The sequence below is a fragment of the Schistosoma mansoni genome (genome assembly GCF_000237925.1).
Source record: "Schistosoma mansoni, WGS project CABG00000000 data, supercontig 0229, strain Puerto Rico, whole genome shotgun sequence".
Lineage (NCBI taxonomy): Eukaryota > Metazoa > Platyhelminthes > Trematoda > Strigeidida > Schistosomatidae > Schistosoma > Schistosoma mansoni.
The window spans coordinates 206,140-230,489 of NW_017386095.1; positions in this window are offsets into that span (position 1 = coordinate 206,140).

Sequence of the window (24,350 nt, forward strand, 5' to 3'; positions counted from 1 at the left end):
ACGCGTTAATAGCAACCGTAGCCGGCGAACATAGCCGCCTTTTATACGTCACAGATGTGATCACGAAAGTTCGCTACCTCGTCGACACTGGAGCAGAAGTTAGCGTTCCTCCTGCGAATTCTAATGACCGGCTTTACGAATCTGTTTTAAACTTACAGGCGGCAAATGGAAGGCCAATCGCCAAATATGGAAAAAGGTACGTTTACCTGAACGTGGGTTTACGCAAACCCATTCACTGGATCTTTGTTGTTGCAGATGTTTCTATGCCAATCATTGGTATAGACCTGCTACATCACAACCTACTCATGGATACGCGCGAACGAAGGCTAGTAGACGGAAACACTAATTTATCTCTTTGCGTAACTTCCTTTTCTGGTTGCAGATTATCCCCAGTCACACTTGGGCACACAATAGACCCATTCTATCAACCATTGTTCGATAAGTACTCTGGAATATATCAACCGCAACCGAAATTGCAGTGTGTGACCAGCAATTTTACACATCACATCACGACTACAGGACCACCTGTAATTTCGAAAGCACGCCGATTGACTCCAGAAAAGCTGAGGTCGGCCAAAAACGAATTTGACCACATGATAGAGATAGGAATCATTCGACAATCAAATAGCGCATGGGCATTTCTTTAGCACATGGTCCCTAAAACGGACAGCAACAATTGGCGTCCAACTAAAGATTGTCGGCGTCTGAATGCAGAAACCATTGCCGATCGTTACCCCCTGCCTCACGTTCAAGATTTAATAGCTTCCTTGAAATGTACAACCGTCTTTTTGAAGATCGACCTGGTTAAAGCCTATAACCAAATCCCTATGGCTACTGACGATATTACAAAAACCTCTATCATAAATCCCTTCGGACTCTACGATTTTTTACGAATGCCTTTCGGTCTAAGATATGCTGCCCAGACATTCCAAAGGTTCATCGATGAAGTTTTCCGAGGTCTCAACTTCGTACATGCGTACGTTGATGACTGTCTGATAGTAAGTCCGGACGGAGAATCCCATCTCAAGCATCTGGACATTGTTTTCGGACGACTTCAAAGGCATAGCATTACTGTAAACATTCAGAAATGCCAAATCGGAACCAGATCCTTGGACTTCCTGGGACACACTGTTGATGCTCTAGGCATCCGAGACCTCTTAAAAGCAAAGTGGCGGCCATTCTGGATTACCCAGAACCGACAACAATTGAGTAACTGCACTCATTTAACGGCCTTTTAAGTTTCTATGGACGGTTCATACCAAAATACGAGTCCCTTGTGAACCCGCTAACCGACTAACTTCGTGGAAATGCGAAATCCATTAATCTGGATCACACTGCGCGAAAAACATTCTTCACAGTTAAGGAACTTATCGCAAAGGCAACCACGCTGGCGCACAAGGACATTCAAGAGCCCATAAGTATTGCAGTAGACGCATCCGACTCAGCAATCGGGGGAGTCTTACAACAATGGTTTACCCACACCTGGCAACGTTTGACACTCTTCTTGAGACGGTCTCTAGACACCGAACCGAGGTATAACACTTTTGATGGGGAAGTCCTAACCATGTATTGTTTTGTCCAGCAATTTCAACACTCGTTTGAAGTCTGAGAATCCACTCTTTCCGCCGATCACATACTTTTTACCTTCTCTTAAAACTCATCTTAACACAAGTACTCACCTCGACAGTCTCTGCAACTGGACTACATTTTGAAGTTTACTTCGGATATACAACACATTTTTGGAGCAAACAATGTAGTTGCAGACGCTTTGCCTTGTATAACTTCCTTGAACAGTTTCCAAGGAATCTACCTTCTTAAACCCGCCCAGCTTCAAAAAGAAGACACTAAGAGGTATCCTCAACAACCCTTAAAGTGAGCATTAAACAGATGGTAACAGTTTGGGAAACCTTACTATGTGACAAATCTACAAGTAGGGATCGCCCAATCGTACCAAAACACTATCGATGCAACGTCTTCAATACATTGCACAAACTGTCTCATCCAGGTGTTCGTGTATCCATCAAGCTTATAGCAGAACGGTTTTGCTGGCCTGGTATGAATAAAGACGTAAAGGAGTGTGTAGGCTGCCAGAAATGTAAGGCAATTAGACAAAACATGTGTCCCCTAGTCTCATTCTGAATTTCCGAAGCTCGTTTCGACCATGTCCATCTTGATTTGGTAAGACCTTCACCAGATCCAGATGAGAATATTAACTTTTAACTTGTGTTTCACATGATGACAAGAAGTAGTACTCATTAAGAACATTACTGCTGAAACAGTGGCCCACACGTTCATCAAAGGATGGCTAGCGAACCTCGATTGCCCTTCAACTATTACTGCAGACTGTAGACACCAGTTCGAGTCTTTTATCTAAATAGACTTCTGGGAATAACACGATCCCGGAAGCCGCCTACCACCCACAAGCAAATGGGTTGGTAGAACACTTTCACCTCAACGCGAAATTTGAATGTGGTGATACCTCTTCAAGTGATTTAGAAAATTTTGGACTTCTTCTTTTGTAGGCTGTAATATTTCGAGATTATCATGCTATCTTGTATACCGGGCGCATTTTACCTCAGGAAAGTAATTTTGACGGACGCTTACCGGCTAATACATACATATCGCGGACTTCGTTTCCTGCATATGTTATATAAGTCCTCAGCGTTTGACATTGGCGCGTCTTTATCTTGGGATTATACTAACTGAAATATAGATATTCCATTAATCGTTATTCTCTTACGTTATAACTGAACACTTTATATCTGAAGTACATTATATACTCATAGTTTCTGATCCTAGTATTAACCCGGTTAGTACTTAATAGTGACTATATATTCGAATTACCTACTTGGTTAAACGAGCTCTCTACTCACCCAGCTTCATATTATGGCAGGTAACTTTATTATCACAGGAATTTCGCCAACTTTTAAGCCAAGTAAAAGGTCAGAATCTGTAATCCCTATAACTGAGGATTTAGTAACTAGCAATGTTAAACCTTTGTCTTTTGAACCCTTTGAGTCTTATACGAAAATATCACTATCACTACCTGATTCTTCACGTAACAACCCCTCTACCTCTTTGTACAGTATGCCAGAGATGAGAATGGTCGATATAAAAGGCTCAGTACCCAAACGCACTAAAACGTCAACACAGTGTACCAGACAGCATGCTTTACTAAGGCCCAAATGTAAAATTTTAAAAACAAAGATTCCAATAGTTTATCTCACACATACGAAAACACTGATCGATATAGTACTTATATTCGTCTGTTACAAAACTCTAGCCAACACTAATGGTAGACTTAACCAATCAGCATTTATGCGGCCCTAACACTGGTAAATATCGTGAACAACACATCAAAGCTGAATGTATTTCAGAGTTTGTGGATGAAGAGGCGACATAAAGAGTGATGTCTTCCTACAATGCAGCTGCATACAATCTCCCTGACCATACACAGCCAAATAAGTTAAGGGACATTTGCCTTAGAGCATGCGGTATGCAGGACGTCAACTGTCAAATTATCCTCCTTAGAAAAAAGTCGGATTGATGAACGTGCCCTCTCCTGTTTAAGTTTAACTGTTGTTACGATGCTAAACAATTTATTGGTCCCAGTAAAAATATTAACTCATTAGTTCCATACAACAGCATAAAAGTCACTCGAGTCAACGTCGTGTAGGAAGACGTGAAGCGATAAGATTTCATGATAATATTACAGCGAATAGCCAGCTAGTGACAGTTTGCAACACAGCAAATAGTTTAAAGCGTATGAACAATAAGCATGATATCACTCCACAAATGGCAAATCACTCTGTAGATCAGGAACCTTTGGATAAGATACGGATTCCAAATGTCACTAGAAAGCATAAGGAAATCCTTAATTCCGGCTGTTTGCGCAGTAAAGTAATTAAAAGTGAGCCATGTGACGACACATCTAATTAAACTTATTCACTTGAAAACTAGTCCCCCTAAAGGTACTGTACAAGATAACTCGAATTCATCTCACAAAGACAAACGAAATCTCCAGCTCTGACAAAAGTGGTTGGGGTGACAAAGTTCACAATATAGAATAAGGAAACACGTAAAATTCAACTCAAATGTTCTGTAGGTGTCCCGACAACAGTTAACAGGTTCTCCCCGCTGATATCATATAATTTGCCATCGGCACCTCTAAGTAGCGAAACTGGTGTTAGGCTTGGGCGTCCCAAACACTCAGACTAATAAAAGCTGTAAGAGTACCGGTCACTCCACTCATCTCCTATAGCCTGAAGCTACCAATAAGTAAGTATGCTCTAGCTTTATTCCTCAGGATTCCAGTTGTCATTACTCTAAGAAAGAAAACTTCCCACATCCTTCAGTTCCAACCCACCACATAAAAATGGCCCCCATGTATAATAACAGTTGTAACTACTTCCAGTTATGTACATCAGTTCCTTCTCACGTTCACATTGACGCAAATAGCAATAACTGAAGCCACGAGCTTAACTACCTAGGCTATTTTGCGAATAATGGTACACTTCACAGTCAACTTGCACCAGATTTGTTTGGAATTCGGTCCCTAGTGGCACATCTGTTAAAGCATATCGCTCATTTGAAACCATATGAAGATTAAAAACTAGCTTCCCCGTACAGTTTTGATCAGAGAGTATCTTCACCCTCTCCTCCTGGGTAAACTCTCCAAACAACTTCACCAGCTCATTTGGTAGATCCCCCTCTAGCTATCAAACTAACGAGCTATCGCAGAACAGTCTCTCACTTTAAATCCATATGACGACCTTGAAGGTTATGACAACTTTAATTGTGATATTCCCACCCATTTTAACTTAGTGCGCCATCTGTTTAATCTGTGTTTTACCAATGCTAGGTCGATCTGTAATAGAAAGACGGATTTAGCCCCATTTGTACTCGTTTGTCAACCATCGCTCCAAATGATATCTGAAGCATGGACTATCTAAGTATATCTCTTGGTAACTATTTCCTATATAGAAATGACAGACTGCCTCACTTACGCTCACTGTAGCTCAAACTCACTACTATGTGATGTACCTTAACAAACTGCAGGACTAAGTGTGAATTATTTTTAAAGCCATCGAATTCCATTACCTTACTGTTCGGCTGTGTCTACCGCCAACCTAAAGCATCAATAGGTAAGATAACAATATTTTCAGAGGTATGCACACCAGCATCACCCTTTCCATTCTCAGCCAAGCTTATTTGTGATAACTTCAACATGCCTGAAATTTCTTGATTTCCAGTCGAGGCGCCGAAACATTGTGAATCTTTTGTTGAATGTTTAGAGCTTGGTCAGTGTATTCAGTGTGTCGGTAGCTCTATCAAACATCAAAATATCTTGGACCTAGTCTTTACCAGTCGCCTCACCCCTAACATTGTATATTGGAAAAAGGTCTCCAAGTAGCGATCATAACATTGTCATATGTAGTTTTTATATTGTGGTAGTGTTGAGTTGCATTTGACTATGATAACCATCACAGACCAACTACGTGCCAATTACAAGGTTAAACCCCTCCGAAAGCCAAATATCAGAAGGCAGTTGAAGGTTGTAGTGAGATGTATTTGTTGGCGATCTCGTGGAATCGAAATAATATCGAGATCGTACCAAAGTTAACAGGAGAGACTACTGAGCGTATGACAGTTCGTGCACGGTTACAAACAACGGAAAAGTATTTTTTGGCACACTTAAACAAACAGTCACAGTAAAACAATCCCCGGTACAGTTGTTTTTAATAATAATGGTTTCCATCATACCAATTGCGTTTTCTCCATAAAAGTAGGCCACTACAATATAAAAACCATAACTGGTAGACGCAAAACTGTAGCACTCTGTGGAAACTATCACAAGGTCGATTGAAACATTTTCCGAAATATCTATGAAATACTGATTGGAGAACTTTCTTTACTGTAAACAATACCGACACACTAACTTATATATACTATCACGACATCACAAATATCTTCGACGAAATCGCGCCTCTAGAGTACTGGAATCCCAAGTTTTCTAAAGATCCGTTTATACCGGTCTGTGTGCGAAGACGTCTTCAAAAACATTGTAATGGACTCCACAACCTCAGTGACTTTTCCTCTTTAGTTACTATGACAGAAATATTTGCTCAAGCAGATTCAATTTGTACACAAAAGAAAGCTGCACAGGAAGAACGTGATATCGAACTTAATAATGACTCTTCTGCACTTATTAAACTCATTCAAAATAAACTTAAACTTACTAAATCTAAATGAGTTAATGTAATTATTAAGGAAATATGAAAATCCTAAACTTGTTACAGAACTATTCAAAGAACACTTCTGTTCCTTATTAACTAACAAAAAATCACTAAATGAATCAGAACCAATCCAGTACCTTCCTGTGAAATTACTAATGTAAACTTCAATGTACAGAATGTTTCGAAGGCAATTAACACACCGAAGCACTCCTACACAGATGGTATTCCGGCAAGCGTACTAAAAATTGAAGGTGATGATTTGTATTTTACTTCTAAAATTATTTGAGATATCGCTATCTACAGCGTGCTATTCTACGGCCTGGTAAACTACACATATCATTCCTAAAATAAAGACAGGGCCTGAAGTTAGTTTTGAAAATTGCCGGCCCCTAGACAAAACCTTAGTGGTATCTAGAGTTATGAAAAAAGTAGTACAGGCGTCGCTTGTTCAGCGTCTACCTACTAATTATCTCATCTCGATTCAGTATGGGTTTCATAGGTCTACATTACATGATGGATGCCCAGTAGACTACCTGAATGACAATAACTCCGAAACAAAACAACGGACTCCCTGTGTCAGTCCTATTCTTGGGCTTTAATAAAGCTTGTGATAAAGTCACACAAATTACTTCTCGTCAGATTAAAGTCCTCCACAATCAACAACTCATTATATCCATGGTTTGCTTCATTCTTGAAAGAACGTAGACGAGTGGTAAAGTACAATGACTTTCATCATCTAGATCAATAACTAGTGGAGTCATCCAGGGAAATGTATTAGGTTTACTCTTGATTTTACGTACATAAGCGAGATATTTAACACCACAAAATTTGGGAGACTTTACTTATACGCTAATGATCTCAAAATTGTATACAGCTTTAAACCTGGAGCTCTAAGTGAAGGTATATCTCAGTCTGAAAATGGCCTCAATAACCCGACTGTATGAAGCGAAAAATGGCAATTAGTGCACGGTAAAGATGTTATTTACACGGGAAGCCCAAAATTTGAAGAACATGCCTCCTCTATTATTTCTAAATCTAGACAGCTAACTGGTTTCATAAAAAAATCTCTTCAAACCTGAGGCTAAGCCTACGCTTTACAAAATAGGCTTACGAACCTCCCTTGGATTTTGCTCTTTTATCTTCTCTAACATGAATGCCACAGACAAGATATAAGCAGATGTCCAAAGACTCTTTACACGCCGACTGCTAGGATGTGGCTCGGCTCTCAATTATACGGATAAATGTTTGCACCTCTCCTTAGAACTTTTATGGTACCGTCGGCTGAGGAACAATCTAATATTTCTCTACGAAGCAATATATGGACTCACATTTCTAACCTCTTTCCCAACCATGATCCATGTCACAGTCTGCAGACTGAGAAATAATGCATATACACTGCTTACAGTAAGAACGCCGAAAAGCAATACGTTGTAGGTTGTTTACAGTGCGGCATAATTTATTATGAACTAAGTTGCTAATACCTATCCGTAACTGTGACACTATCACCAAGTTCAAAAGTCTAATAACATTGTTAATTGACATTAAGGAGCTTCTCCAACTATTTCCTGCACTTACGCACACCAACGAGGCACTTTATCATAGACCACCTAATATCTAATCTGATCATGAATGTAACGGACACCCATATTCATTAGGATGAACATGACCAAAGGATAGAACACATGGTTTACCCTCTCACACTATTCATTGATTATTAGTCATGCCATTATGTTTCCTACTCCTTACTTTTAGACTCCGAATCTCTCTAACGTTTGAAGATACACTAATCTTCCCAAGTGTCATGTCTTTTTTTTATTGAAATTAGACAGATAATTTACCATTCTCATGAATGCTAATCAATTATAGACGATCATAAGAAGCTCATAATATCGTAGATTCTTGTGAGTCGTCCAATGTTTTGCTTTATTACTATGAAAATTTACAATCCTAAACTCTTGCAGATTCTTTGGTTTCCTACCTATCCTTACCAATTCTAAACCACATAAAATCTGACCTGTGTTTTATTATAGTGCCGTGCTTCGATAATAGTCCACTTCGATAACCGTTATTATACCAATCTTAACGGTGTATAAAATCAGAAGGCATAAGGAAGCGGCAACTACATTTTCATTGATGAATGGTGCAGGCCAGAAAGCTGTGGGCACATGAGCAAGTGTAAGCGAGCGAAGCAAAGATGATGCGTACTGGAGATGGCGGGGAAGCCAACTCGATATGAGCAAGCATTACTCAATAGTTATAATCAGACAAAAATGAATGACAGACATATGATGAATAGGATACGAAGGGTACACATATACGCTCATATAAAAAAGTAGTCAAGGTTAATAAGCGAATAATTAACGAGATCAAAATATGACTCATAATGTATAGGATAATTGGCTTGGCCAGTAACTAGGATGAAGTATACGGGCCTAACATATAAACTGATACTACATAGCCCCCTTGTAGAAAATAGCACATTTATAGAAAAATGTCTGTTTTCGTAAAATAACGCTGAAGCGGTATGTAGATAACGTCAAAATGTGGGAAAAAAATGGTACAATACCTGATAAATTATAGTGGCATGTGAGGGATGAGCGTATTAAACGACGATTGCCGCGTACCAATGGGATGAATGAACATTAGTTGCATCGAGAACATAAGTTCCTACTATCGGGAGTATGACTCCAAACTTATGTCTATGATAGAGTGTAATATTAGACCGAAAATGACATGAAAAAAATTGGAACGAACTCACCTAAATCAGGGAAATTTCACGTCATTGGATAATAAAAAATAATCCAGTGAATTTCGAATATCATAACGTGTAATGTCCATATAATTATAATTTGTTCGATTAGTGATTCGACTGCGTAAATGTCATAGTGCAGAACGTGTTGTGAAATGACGGCTCCTTATGGCTGAGTGAGATCTCACGAACCATTGGTACTAATGCTAACCTACTGTGCAAAATACCCTTTTTTATCATACTTGTTACGCTGAATTGGTTCCATTTCCTACCGAGTAATTCTATTACGAGCAAAACTGGATAATTTGATAAAAAAGAAGCCTGCTCATGACCCTATAAGATCAATAAAAATAAAAATGAGCTGAAATAGCTTTGACTAAAAAGGAATATTGTTCTCAGTACTATATTTCAAAACTACAGATAATCCTATACTTTCAGCTTTTTGAACCTCCTACATTTATACAGTTCTTTATCCACTAATACCTTACTTACGCTTATTTCCTTAAACCCCAAGAACGCTAATGCTCTTAATAAAAGAGAATTAGACTAAGTGGTCATACGTTAACTTTTCCTCCACAAATGGCCGGACTTCAATGGGCATGAACATTGTCTGCTCTGCTTCTCGTCCTCTCTTTATCTTACCCTCTCTTTCAGCCCCCCTCTCAAGATATGCCACAGGAAACACATATAGAACAGGTGAATTCCTCCTGATCCATCATCAATGCTTCAGATGTTCCAAAGAGACATAAGGTCACATTTTATAGAAGCTCTCAAATTTACATGGATTTGCTCCAGACAATCAGTTGCACGCCGCAACGCAACCTCCATAAACCGCACCAACTTTCATGTTGACAATACGCAACTTTCTCATACTATTTACATTCAGATGTGAGAAGTGTTATCCCCCATAATTTTATGAGAAAATATCAAACTAACTGATTAACCCACCACAGTGAGGACTTTATGTTTTGTAACGGTTTGATCTTACTTGTAAACTGTCATTTGAGAATAAGTTGTTATCATTGTAATTTGTTATATCTAGAGCCTTGATTCTTAATATGCCGCGAACTACTCGACTACTTGAACGAAAGAACCCGCATCGTCGCAAAAGAGAGAAGACAAAGACTAGTAAGTAGGAAGTTTATTCCCCAAATCAGTGTCAAAATATAGTACAGAAATCTCATGTATTTATAGTTTTTTGGCTGAATGTAAATCATCATTTCGGTCAACCAATAGGCACATAGGGGTCATGCTAATCCATCCAATGGGGAAGCTACACGTCGACATTCTAGAACATTCCCCTAGCAGTGATTGGACTGAATGTCTGTGGCTCTTCCTGAGCTTCTTAAGACTTCCTAGAGTCTACCGACGAGCCGTCCTTACATAATTATAATAATCATTATAAGGGCTTCACTCTCACCTGCAAACGTTCCGCGGTGGACCGACGCCCTTCCATTCGTCTTACTTGGCATTGGTGATGCAGTGGGTGCTGACATTTGATACACTACAGATCAACTCGTTTATGGAACGACGTTTCGACTTCCAATGGAACACCCAAACGATTACTGCACCTAAGACACTACATAACACTTTGTTTCGTTTCGATCTTTCTTCGTACTATGTCAAAAAAGAACTATTTTTGATACGTCAACATATATATATGTTTATTCAAAATAATACAAAGTATTTGTTGCTAATATGCTTGCTTAAATGAGTATATTCTTAATTTTTCCAAAAAACCCAAACTAGTCATCCTGCGAAAATCGCTTTTACGCTATTGCATGTGTACGAAACGCATGTAAATGAGTTTACTCTTCTTTTTTCTCCCGTTCTGGGTCTTTATGCGCATAAGAGTGTGATTCGGCATGCAATTACATGTTATCTTTTTTCTTTCCTGGACGGCTGAAAAGATGAAAGATTGACGATGCTAACTTTGAGTCTTTATTTCTGTTGTCCTTTTATTCCATTACTATATTGTACCACATGTACTCTTATAGTAAGGAAAGACGATCAGATGCTGCTGACACAGCAAGCTGTCGGAAGTGTGTTTGCTGACGATAAACTCGTTGGGTTCAATCTTCTCTCTGGTCACATCTTCGTGTCATCACTACCCCATCAGGAGGGTGCTTGATCCGTAACGGTAAGTAAATCACCGAAGCCAATAGCTTTGTAAGTCTTCGACATATGAATTTGACCGCATCAGTTTTAATAGAGTCATCTAGCTGAGGGCTCTTGGTGATGCATATAAACCAGATCACGAGTGGGCACGCTATCCTCACCTTCTCCTTAGACCATCACTTTTTGATCAATTGACAGCCTATCAAATATAACTTCGAATCCCTTCGCTTCTGACTTCCGATTTCATTATATTGGCAGGTTTTGATTATAGAAGAAGTGAGACACGCCTTCCCCGCAGTAGAACTACACAATGCGCCAGACACACAGGTAATCTTTACCCCCATCAAACCAGGTAAGATAGTTACTGTTAAAAGCACACCTCCATCTGAGAGCTATGTACTTTGTTGTTATTTGTCAAACCAATTCTTTGATTTGAGCCACAGCAAAATGACACGCAAAAGCTCCATCCGCAACCTTGACAGTCATCCACTAAACTTACGTAATTGATGCACTGGACTGAGAATAGGTTATTTCTGCCTTATTTACGATTCGTGCAATAAGATGCTTCTTATTCCATGTCATTGTTCCTAGACATTGCTTCCATCTGTCTACATTTGCTAATTTGTGATATGCTTGTAGTTTTGTATTACTGGATTGTACATTTCCGGTTATTGTATAATGGCCACATGAAGTGTCAGTAAAAAATTATCTTTCTAATTACATCAACAGGAGGTGTCAACGTTGCATTTTCAGCAGGAGAATTACAACAGCTGATCACTTAATCTCCATCTTTAAATATTTTTACATTGCCGTCCTCGATACATAGCAAACCTTGGGTGCTCGAAAATGATGAGATGTTCTTACGAGAAGTGTCGTTTATTATGAGGTGGGCCTATGCTTGTTCACTTCATAGCCCATGATGAGATAAAGGAATTCGTTTGAAGCGCCTCAGTCTGGTCGAAAAGAACTTTCACCATTTTGAACCATTGTCACTGAACTATCTCATAGATACCCACTTCATATTCAAACACAAGAATCAAGTGTTTGAATTCCATAATCCGAGTGTGGCTGCGCAGACGACTCATATAATATTCAGAACACTTCCTGATCCAAATTACGGCATAAATTCAAGATGATCCATAAGGTCCTAAAAGTGCCACAGCTATTCGAAGTTTGACGTCTTTAGACTTATCACCTTTATAAGTATACCAACTCAGTCGAAGATATTTGATAGGATATCAGTATGTCGACAAGCATTTGGTTTAAGCATGGCGTACCCACTCGGGGTCCGGTGCAGATGCTTGACGGAGCCCCTTCAGCTAGGGTGTGTTCAGTAAAACTAATAAGGTGACCATGAGTGTTGTGAATTTACAGACCTGTTTATTTTTCGGATTTATTTACCATTACAGCGTGAAAGTCCCTAAAGATGGCTTTCTTGCATTTACTGATAGTCGTACTGAACATAAATCCCAAACCGTTATAGTTGTAGCCACAAATAAGTACTCCATAAAAATAGACTTGTAAATGATTGATGTTGATTACATGTTATTATCACTGAAAACAATGTCATAAGCGTAAGTCAAATGATAACTTTGAGCTTGCCCTTTGATTTACATTCTGTTTCGAATTTAGTGTTGCTCTAGAAACCTGATAACTGAGTGTTTGCTGCGCAAATTACAAATATTATTAAAAAATTTAGCTGGATTATTAACTTACAATTTGCATGTGAGATTTCGGTTTCAGAACCTGGAGTTTCGATTTCCTGGTAATTGAGTAGAAAGTGGTAGGTGCACCAGTCCACCACCTTCAAGGAAGGGATCAAAGGAGAACTTGGACGAGTCTCGCACTACTAGATAGGGAGTTTTGGTCTCGTATACCTTCGGGATTACATTTTAAAGATCTATGCGACACAGATCTCTGGATAACCAGGCGGCTTTGATACTATCTGCTACTCTAGCCTTGCCAACATTTCAAATGTCTTTTTAACCCATCATCTTTAGTTTCTAGTTTCATTAAATTTGGGATCATTTAGTGAAAAGCTACTCAGATAACCTATGTCGATTTGATGCATTTTCACTGGTGAATCTGACGCTATATCATGCATTAAATAGCGTGTAGTGGATGTCGAGTCGAAGACGGACTATGATCACCACTACAATTCGTTTACGCGCCCAGAAACGACTTGGTTCCCTTGATAGCCCGTAAATCAGAAGGCTTTACTAGTCCAGATCAAGTATATTTATTGGCGATCTCGTGGTATCGAAATAATACCGAGACGTGCCAAAGAGTACAGGCGAACAGGCAGTGCGTGAGCAAGTTCGAACCAAACAAGGCGGATAGCGAAACAAGAAGTGAAGCTGATACAGTTAAACAAATACAGTAAAACAATCTCTGGTACAATTGGTTACAATAATAATTGTTTCCGTTATTCCAATCGTGTTCTTATCGAGACTGGCCGGTCACTACAGGAGCCCCCCGCTAGAAAGGGTTTACACTTTCGATACGTAGCGGTTTCGTTCGTGGGACTGATCGCGAAACGTGCAATTGTAGGACGAAGGCGTTGGCAGAACAGGAAGTGATCGTTGATCCTCGAGTTGCCACCAAAAGTCTTTGACGTAGAACGGTACCAGAAGGAACGTACTGTATTGATTGTTTGGATTAGCATGCTACACCAGAGTGGTTTGTATCCAGAATCTGAAGGTTGCGTTCGTAGAGGTCCGGACCAGAAACGCTGCAGACGTAGGACGAAACCAGATTGAGCCTAGGAACCAGATGCGACCAGGATAACCTTGTTCGGGACCAAATGTATATCATACGTATTTGGAGTCAGAGAGATCGACTGAGTGCGTTGACTATAGTGTGGGTGATCAGGCCAGCTTTCGCCAAGATTGACTAAAGTCGACGATACCAGAACAGCGATGGTCAGAGGCGTAGGCTCGGGGTAAACAAAAAGTGAAAGAAAAAGAGAAAAGTGTAGCTTTCGTGTAGTATAGGGGTAGATTCCCATACTGTATCCGTAGTTAGTTATGAGGTTAGTCGAGAAAGCGTACGGGTAAGCGCACTCGGCGACCGGAACGTGAGACGGTAGTCTCGTTCGAACCTCGTGAGCCTGCAATCTCATCCGCAGTCAAGGGCGGTGTGGTCTGCAGGTCTGGACGTGGGACGGAAGTCTCGTCCGTAGACGGGGCAGATGACACGTGCTGTTGACTGGGACGTGAGAATGAGGTCTCAGGTGCATCTAGCGTGGGATCCGAAGTAGATGTAGAAATCCCGCTAGAAGCTCTGATGGGTCTAACATTGGGTCTCGGCTTATCAGGTATAGCACTGTCATCGACGTGTGCTGGCTTGAGACGATCAATGCTGACTGTTTCGATGCGGCCACGTCGATCAACCTTGAAGGTCTTTTCGTGACGGGAAATCACGTGAAAAGGTCCTTCGTAAGGCTGTTGTAGAGGTTTGCGTACCGAATCTACTCGTATGAAAACATGTGAACAGGTAGATAACTCTCGAGGGAGAGCGACCTGTCGATGTTGTATACGAGTTGACACCGGAGTCAGTGTTCGCATGAATGCAGACAGTCGTTGGACGTAGTCTGATTCGCCGAACTTAGTGCTGCTCCGTGGTGTGAAAAATTCCCCAGGCAGACGCAATGTCGTGCCGTAAACAAGTTCAGCGGCGGAACATTGAATATCTGCCTTTAGACTCGTTCTGATTCCCAGGAGGACGAGCGGAAGGGTTCCGTACCAATTGTTGTTTTCGTGTGCTCGAAGAGCACTTTTAAGTTGGCGATGAAACCGCTCAACTAAACCGTTTGATTCTGGATGGTAGGCGGTAGTGCGTATGCGTTCCGTACCAAGCAGCCGTGTTAGTGAGGAGAATAATGCGGACTCAAATTGTTGTCCTCGGTCAGTCGCGACAGTCGAGGGACAACCGTACATAGCTATCCATCGTTCTACGAAGCGGTGAGCGACTGTCTCCGCCGTAATAGACGTGATGGGAATAGCTTCGGGCCATCTTGTGAAACGATCAATGCATGTGAGTATGTGATCATACCCGTGCGATGGTGGTAATGGTCCTACAATGTCTATGTGAGCGTGATCGAAGCGAGCATCAGGCGTAGCGAAAGTGCCAATAGGCGCAGCTACGTGCCTGTGCACTTTTGATCGTTGACATTGTAAACATTGTTTTATGCACATACGGACATTTTTATTCATTGACGGCCAGACGTATCGTGCAGCGATGAGGCGTAGGGTGGCTGCGATACCAGGATGAGATAGACCATGAAGGGCATCAAAGACGAGACGGCGATAAGCGGAGGGTACGATGGGTCGAGGGAGGCCCGTAGAAGTATCGCATAGGATAGTACCTGAGCTAGTAGCTAGGGGTACTTACCGGCACTGAAGGGACGTAGACTGTTGTGCTTCCGTGCATGAAGTATCGTTTGATTGGGTGGCGGCCATAGCAGGTAGGTCGAGCACTGGCAAAGTAACTGCATTAAGTTGGATACGTGATAAAGCATCAGCAACACAGTTCGACTCGCCTTTGACGTGACGAAGGTCTGTCGTGAACTGGGAGATATAGTCCAAATGTCTGCACTCTCGTGGTGAGTAGCGGTCAGACTTGGTATGCAGAGCATACGTTAAGGGCTTATGGTCGGTGAATAAGATGAACTTACGACCTTCTACAGCGTGCCGGAAATGTTTGATGGCGCAGTAGGCTGCTAGCAGTTCGCGACCAAAAGCGCTATATCTCGTCTCCGTAGGAGTGAGGCGTCGTGAGGAAAATTCGAGGGGCTGCCAACTACCGGAGATATTCTGTTGCATAACGGCTCCTATGGCGAAATCCGATGCATCAACCGCTATACTAAGCGTGGCTGATGGGTCAGGGTGCACGAGAAGTGTGGCTTGAGCTAGGGCCATTTTGATATCTGAAAATGCAGTACGTGTGGCGTCGTTCCATTCCAGTTTGCGTGGATTACCGCGAAGTAAATCGGTTAACGGTCGTAACTGTTCTGCCGCGTGCGAAATGAAGCGTCGGTAGAAGTTGACCAAACCAAGAAATGCCTTCAGTTCCTTGAGTGTGGACGGTACAGTGTACTCCATTATAGTACGTACTTTATCCTCACAAGGTAGAATACCCTCATGCTTAATAACATGACCTAAGAATTTTATTTCCTTCTTCCCGAGTTCACACTTGTCGGGGTTGACTATTATTCCATTATCCGAAAGGCGCTGGAATAGTAGCGTCAGGTGTTGATAATGTTCATCTACGTTTGATGATGCGATTAGCAGGTCATCAATAAAGACGTGAACAAAATCTAGGTCTCGTACAATGCTATCGATAAACCTTTGGAAAGTTTGAGCAGCATTCCGTTATCCAAATGGCATTCGTAGGAACTCAAATAAACCGAAAGGAGTCGTGATAGCAGTTTTCTCTATATCTTCAAGAGCGACTGGGATCTGGTGATATGCTCGTACCAGATCGATCTTGGAAAAAATTGTCGTGCCCTTGAGTGATGCCGTGATGTCATGTATGTGGGGGATGGGATAGCTATCGAAACGTGTAGCTGTGTTTAACGCTCGGTAGTCTCCGCATGGTCTCCAACTAACCCCATCCGTTTTTCGAACCATGTGGAGAGGTGAGGCCCAAGGACTGTGAGAAGGACGAATAATACCAGTAGCTAGTAAATTGTCAAACTCACGTTTAGCGAAAGCTTATTTGTCCGGTGCCAGTCGGCGAGGTCTTGCCGTGACTGGTGGTCCGCGGGTGACTATGTGGTGTACCACACGATTGGTCACCGATGGAGTCTCCTCGAGAGGTTTAGTTAATTTGGGGAATTTCTGAAATAAAGCGTGGAATAAATCGTCACGCAAATGAAATACACCTATGATTCGGTACGCGTTTGTGTGGGCTTTAGAGCCCATAAAGTTGCTGTTCGACGAAGTATCAATTAGCTGCAGCCTACGTGAATCGACTAGCAATTCATAGTGCTGTAGGAAATCGATACCGAGTATAGCTGTGGGAACATCGGCAATGATGAACGTCCACAGATACTGTCGTCGGTTGCTCAGGTTGACCGTAAGTTGTCGTGTACCAAAGGTGGGAATGACTGAGCCATTCGCAGCGCGTAGTCGAAGCATAGTGGCTTGAGACTTACTGTTACCGATAGGTACGACAGAAACTTGGGCACCCGTATCCACAAGGTACCTAGCGTTGGTGCGATAATCGTGCACGTAAAATAAACGGCCAACCTGAGGTGAAGTGCCGGCGGGTACGGCCGCATTTACTCGCCGGCTGGGGAGTTTCCCGCCTTGTATGAGCAGGGAGCTCGACAATGACGGGCGCCGGCTCCGAAAGCACGGTGAAACCAGCACCAACCTGGACTCGCTTCCGAAACCGCCTTCTGGCGTGGCTTGGAAGATGCCCGCTTGGGGCGAGTCGTTACGGCCTTACGAGATTGTGACCTGGGTCGAGGGACGTAGGGGGCTGGCACATTTGCGCGGTCTCGGAAACTGAGACGAGTATGGATACATCTGTCCCTATCCCTATGAGCCGGAGGTCGTCTAGCATCGAGATCAATGTTAGAACGGGAAGTACAAGCAACCACATAGTCGTCTTTGGTGTTAACTCGCGCTAGAATCTTATCTGCTATGAGGGCCACCTTGTTGAGCGGGGTGCCCTCGAGCAGAGCCGTAAGGGTTGGCTGGATACTGACTGGTAAGGCTTCGAGCCACAACTCTTTGACTATCTCAGAGTCTGCTGTCGAGTTTCCTGCAAGGGATTGCAGGCGCGTGAGGTGGTGGCTCGGCTTAGCATCACCCATAGGGTGACGTGCTAATAGAGTCCTCAATCGTTCCTCTCTTGATGGAAGGAAATGTCGAAGGATGGCATCCTTAAGACAGTCGTAAACGTTCGGAACGTTCGGATTGAGGACAACCTCACAAACAGCGGTTAGGTGATCCCCGGGCAATGATTCCAAAGCGTAGGCGTACTTCTGCCTTTGATTGGTTATGCGGCGGATCTCAAATTGAGATTCCAGTGCCGCGAACCAGACTTCTGGATCATGAGGGATGAAAGGAACCGGTCGAAAACTGATAACCTGTATCTCGGAGTCTATCATATTTATGTTATTCTTATCGTTATCTACCATATTAAGTTGCCAAAATATTATATATTGAAAAATATCAATACGAATATATGCAACAGATGTGGATAGATAAATAGACTCACCGGATTGATCTGATTTGGAGAATTGGCCAAGTTTGACTTGTGCTCGATGGATTGGGTTACCAGCTGTATTGCGTGTTCCAAATACGGCTCACCAGTTTGTAGTGGATGTCGAGTCGAAGACGGACTATGATCACCACTACAATTCGTTTACGCGCCCAGAAACGACTTGGTTCCCTTGATAGCCCGTAAATCAGAAGGCTTTACTAGTCCAGATCAAGTATATTTATTGGCGATCTCGTGGTATCGAAATAATACCGAGACGTGCCAAAGAGTACAGGCGAACAGGCAGTGCGTGAGCAAGTTCGAACCAAACAAGGCGGATAGCGAAACAAGAAGTGAAGCTGATACAGTTAAACAAATACAGTAAAACAATCTCTGGTACAATTGGTTACAATAATAATTGTTTCCGTTATTCCAATCGTGTTCTTATCGAGACTGGCCGGTCACTACAAGCGTTTTGCGAGCGTCCTCTTTGTTTCAACATATTATGTTCACATATATTTCTACAACTCTCCTTTGACGTTTTTCAAAGACCTGTGAGTTATTATTATTATTATTATTATTCACAAACACCTTATGGGTACATAAGTGCTGTGAAGAAACCATTTCGGATTTCTTCAAAAATGCAATAATACACAATTTTCAATAATTTTAACAGTACATATGCCATGTTTGAGAAAGGAAGGAAAAGGAAAATAAAATATTAATAATAGAATAGTAATAATAAATGAGGTTCTGTGTAATTAGCAAGAATTTTGAATTGATTTTGAAGGAGGAAAGGAAGAAACTAAGGAAATAGAAATAAAGGAAGCGCGGAAGACGTAAATATCTTAACGCAGAACAAGAATAAACAACTATGTATGTATAGCAAAAACGAGTAATAAAAATAAAATAAAACAGAATAAATTAATAAGTAAATAACTTATTATTGCGGTAAGATATGACGTTAGAATAAGTGTTTGTGCGAGCACAGTCATAGTTTTGGGTGATGCTCTGAAAGTTTCAATTAAGTGCAAAAGATAATCAATGTGTATGAGGTGTATATACATAGTGAAGATAAAAAGAGACTGATAAGTTGAATTCAGCGTAACACAAGTTATTGCTTTAATCCAAAGCTTCGTAATCTTAAGAATATTTATTTAGAAGGAAAAAAAATTATTTGTTTAAGTGGAACATAGAAGTTTTTTGTTTCTAATTGTAGACTTTGGATAAAATATGTTTAGATGGACAAGAAGAGATGAAATGAATATCTAATGTGTCGAAAGACCAATAATGATATTAATAACAGTAGTAATTATAAATACGAACATAAGCAGACTTTGTATAATCAGATAAATATAAAATAAAGTGAAATAGACGTGAAAAGTTTCAAAGGTTTCACTTTGCTTTTCAGTTAGTTAGATAGATGACGGACCATTTTTGTATAAATCGTTGTTAAGCACGCTAATATTCAAAAGGTGACACAATCCACTTTCGGAAAGAAAGTCATCAAGAAGACTTCGGAACCGGATTATAGTTTCACTGCATCGGAGGTTCATTGGTAGTCTATTCCAGATGGTTGAATAGCGAATAAAGAAAAAATTCTGGCGTAAATTTGTGTGGGTTTTTGGAATCGCTAGAATATTTTCCTTATTGCGTAGATTGTGGGACGGTATCATAGAGTATGATGGGGTAGATAGAGAAGAGTAAGAAATACCGTTAAGAAGCCGGTAGAGAAAGATAAGATTTAGTTTGATACGCCTGATCCAGAGAGGTTCTAGTTTTAGTTGTTGACATCTTTGGTGATAGTCTTTGTTGTCCGAATACCCTAAAATAGCTTTGGTGAACCTTCTTTGAACACCTTCAATTTTATTCAGGTCATTATGCCTGCAGTTACTGTAAACTAAGATACCATATTCAAGAATTGGTAAGATACATTTTCTGTATAATAATAATCTCGATTCGGTATTATTGAAATTAATCATTATGAATCCGATGAGCTTTCTAGCTTTGGATACTTGAGATGCAATGTGTTCCGAAAAGTTCAAACTGTCGCTGTATCTTAAACCCAAGTCACGAACAGTGTTGAGAGGTTTCAGTGTATATTTGTGTATAGCCAGATTTAAGTTAAGGCAACGGCCAATGTTAATAAATCCACTTTTGTCAACATTAAGTGGCAAATTCCACGAAATAGTCCATTCGTACAACTTGTTTATTTCTTCTTGGATTACTGTTGAAATATAGCTTTCTTTGGTGGGAGATGAGAATGAATAAACCACTTTCAGATCATCGGCAAAAAGAAAAGGTTTACCATATTGAAAGAGGGAACAAACGTCGTTGATATAAAGGAGAAATAGTAATGGACCAATTACACTTCCTTGTATAACCCCACTGGTTACACTCACAGGTTTGGAGTAGCAAGATCCAAAGCGGACAATTTGGCTACGTTCTTCTAAAAATGACTTGAGCCAAGATAAAAGGGGATTCTGTATTCCATATGAAGAGAGTTTTAGAAGAAGAAGCTTGTGTGGGACGCTGTCGAAGGCCTTACTAAAGTCGAAGTACAAAATTATCACAGACTGACCAACATCTCTTCTCTGGGTAATTTGATCAAAAAATTCCAGATGCGATGTGAAGCAGGAGCGTTTGGTCATAAACCCGTGTTGGGATGGGCTGATCAGATTAGCCGAAAGCAAAAATGATAATAGCTGTTTGTGGACTATTTTTTCCATAGTTCTTGACAGCACGGATGTCAAATTAATTGGTCTGTAGTTAGCAATATCACTGCGTGATCCGGTTTTGAATCTGGGAGTGATAAGAGATGTTTTCCATGCAGATGGATAGGCCCCATATTCCATAGATAGGTTGAAAAGTTTTAAACAAAATAATGGGAATTCTCTACTACCATATTTCACAAATGATGAGGGAATCCCGTCAGGTCCACCGTCATAGGACTTTTTCAAGGCAGTTATGGCCTGCTTGATGTTGGAGGGTACAAAATCAATTTTCGACAGGTGTCTGCACGTCAGCATTGGAAATGTATTGATACAGCTTTCAGTTCTAGTGTTATAGCACTGCGAGAAATACTGACTGAATTCTTCGCAAATAATATCGGGGTCATCAATAATTCTTCCGTTAACTATGAAGAATTTGGTCACGCCAAGAGAATTTGACTTCACACGCGATTTAAAAAGCCGAAGTATTGATAATTCTGGGTTCTTATTACCTAGGGCTTTATTTTCTATATTTATAAAATACTTGCGTTTAGATGAAGTACTCTTGTCAATTAACTTAAGTATACTCTGTAGTGTATACAAGTCATTATGCTTGTGGTAACGGTGTTTTAATTTCCTCAGTTTTCTTTTAAAAGTTTTAAAATTATTCTGGCCCCTATTGGCGTTATAAGCCACATGGCTAATAATTGGAGCAGTGCAGTCGAGGCAGTGTATCAAGTTGTGGTATAGATCAGAGATCGCAATGTCAATATTATTTGTGGTAAAATAAGTTTCCCATGGCAAACAACGAATAAGACTTTCAGTCCGTTTCCAGGTTTGTTGATCAAAATGTCTACTCTTGTACATCATTCCAGCTTTAGAATTCAATTGTATGGCGTCGAAAGAATGAATGATACACAATATTACTCTGTGATCACTCTTAAAAAACTCCTGACCAATATGCACTGAGATAGAATCTATGTTGATTGTAAATAGTAAATCAAGTATATTATTCCTTCTAGTCGGTTGTCGGACCTGTTGGACCCATCCATAAAGTTCTAGTGTTTCAACTAACTTGTCATGTCGGCCTGAAACCGGAGTCGAATCCCATGTGATGTTTGGCAGATTAAAATCACCTCCGATGATTTTAAAAGTATGCGGTTGGTGCGAAGCAATGGAAAAGATGTTTGTTAGTAATCTGTCAAACCTAGAGTCTGCATGTGGTGGTCTGTATATGCATCCCACCAGTAGATAATTCCGAGATCTACAGTTTACAGTCACCCAGGTGGAGTCATCTATAGCATTAAGGGATTTATCCTCAAATTTGCAGGCCTGAATATCCGAACGGACATAGATAAGTGTACCGCCCCCTAATCCATTACATCTATCGGTTCTAAAGAAAACATAGTTATCTATATGCAGGGAGTGATCGGATACAGATGAATTGCACCACGTTTCCGTAATAAGTACAATAGTTGGATTTACAAGCAATAAAAGGGTTTTGAGGTGAGTAATTTTATTGGGCAGAGAGCGGGAATTGAACGAAAGAATAAGAAATTGAGATTTACCATGGTGAATCAGGTTGGAGTATAAATCACAATCGGTATTTACATGAATACTCGTAGGATTGGCTAAGGTGAGAGTTGTGTTGCGATCGGAAATAGATTCAACAACTTTGTCATCATTTGAAGTATGTGTATTGTTGCCGGCAGAAAAGCCGGGGGAAGTACAAAAAAAGTCTTCTCACTATTATTGGATATAACATTTGGTAAAGGAATAGTATTAACATTGGGAGCCGGACCAAGAAGACTATCAGGTCTATGTGTGCGACCAAGTGGCCGTTTACAATTTAGATTGCTATTTATACCTGACGTATAGGGAACATGTTCTAAACTCTTATTTCCAAGGTTTGTGGTTGATTTTGGCTCCTTCGTAATTTGAGGGGGGTCGTGTGTTGTTAAAGATGCTTGAGATGGTTTGCTAGGTTCGAGTATATCGACGTTAAGAGTGTGGTCAGGCAGATAAATTTTATGACCAGTTTTCCAGTTATCCGTTGCACAGTCACTATAACTGGTTTTTGCACTAACAGCGACTTGGACTGTGTTATCCCATTCGAAATCAGTACAACTACTTAGGGTTGAATCTAAGTCAACATTCTTAAAAGGATGGGCATCACCTACATTGGGACTACTTTCTTTTGGGCTTTGAACATTAGGAGATTCAGGAGAGTTTTCCGGTGGTTGCATATTCGTAAAGTTAGATGTCCGCTTAAGATCGAACTTAATTTTATGACCTTTAGGATTATGATACGCTTGGGTGTTTGATGCTGGTAGTCTGTGGTTGTCTCGGCCTGCTTTTCGTTGGCATGGTGTTCTATCTGGTAGAATCTTAATATCTTTGAAAATCTGTTTCTGTTTCAATGAATTGGAGGAATTTAAAAACTCACTAGCGTCTACAGATGAGTTGAATTTGAACAAGATCGGTGGGTGCATATCAGGGTGACTTCTTTTTAATCTTGAGCATACACATGGTACGTGTGTCATATTGCTAGCTCTAAGCAGACTAGTTTTGATATTTTTAAGGGCATATGAGTCCGGTATATTAAACACAATTGCATTGCTAGATCGCCTTATTCTTTCAAATACCTCTGATGCAACACGATCTAAGAAGTTATTGAAGTCATTCATTTGATCTGGAGTCTCTGTGAGGTTAGGGTTGATGAGATACTTGAGGGGATTGAGAATGTTCATGTCAACTTGCAGCCTTTTTATATCATTCGTATGGTTGCAGTTGTGATTATCATCATTATTTACCAACAGAGTCTTCAACACGTCTGGAATGGAGACAACTGGTAAAGGCTTGTCTGCTTCCGGATGAACGAAGTAGCTCGTCTCATTGAAACTGTCAGTAGCAATTTTAGATTGTGTAGTTTTCCTACGTTTGGCTGGACGCCTACAAGCAGGGGCCTTTATTTTCTTTTGTTGCATGATAAAAAAGTGACGTATAGCTGGCGGATTGAACAAAATATTGGAAATAGAGATGAAAGAAAGAAAAAATCAATGCCGAGGACTGAAGTCTAATCAAAACCTATGCTTAACACAAGGGTGGATGTATCGAGAGGATCGGTGAAAGTGTAGAAAAACAATGGATAAGAATAGCAGGAAGGTATTAGTGGTGACAAAATATACTGTCATAAAAAATAAATAAATAAACCTATGACAGACTCACCGAATTGGACAGGTGATTCCAGAAATTAAGTGAGTTATATTATCCAAATACGATTTTAATGAAAGTATATGGAATAATGAGTACAGTGCTTTGTCA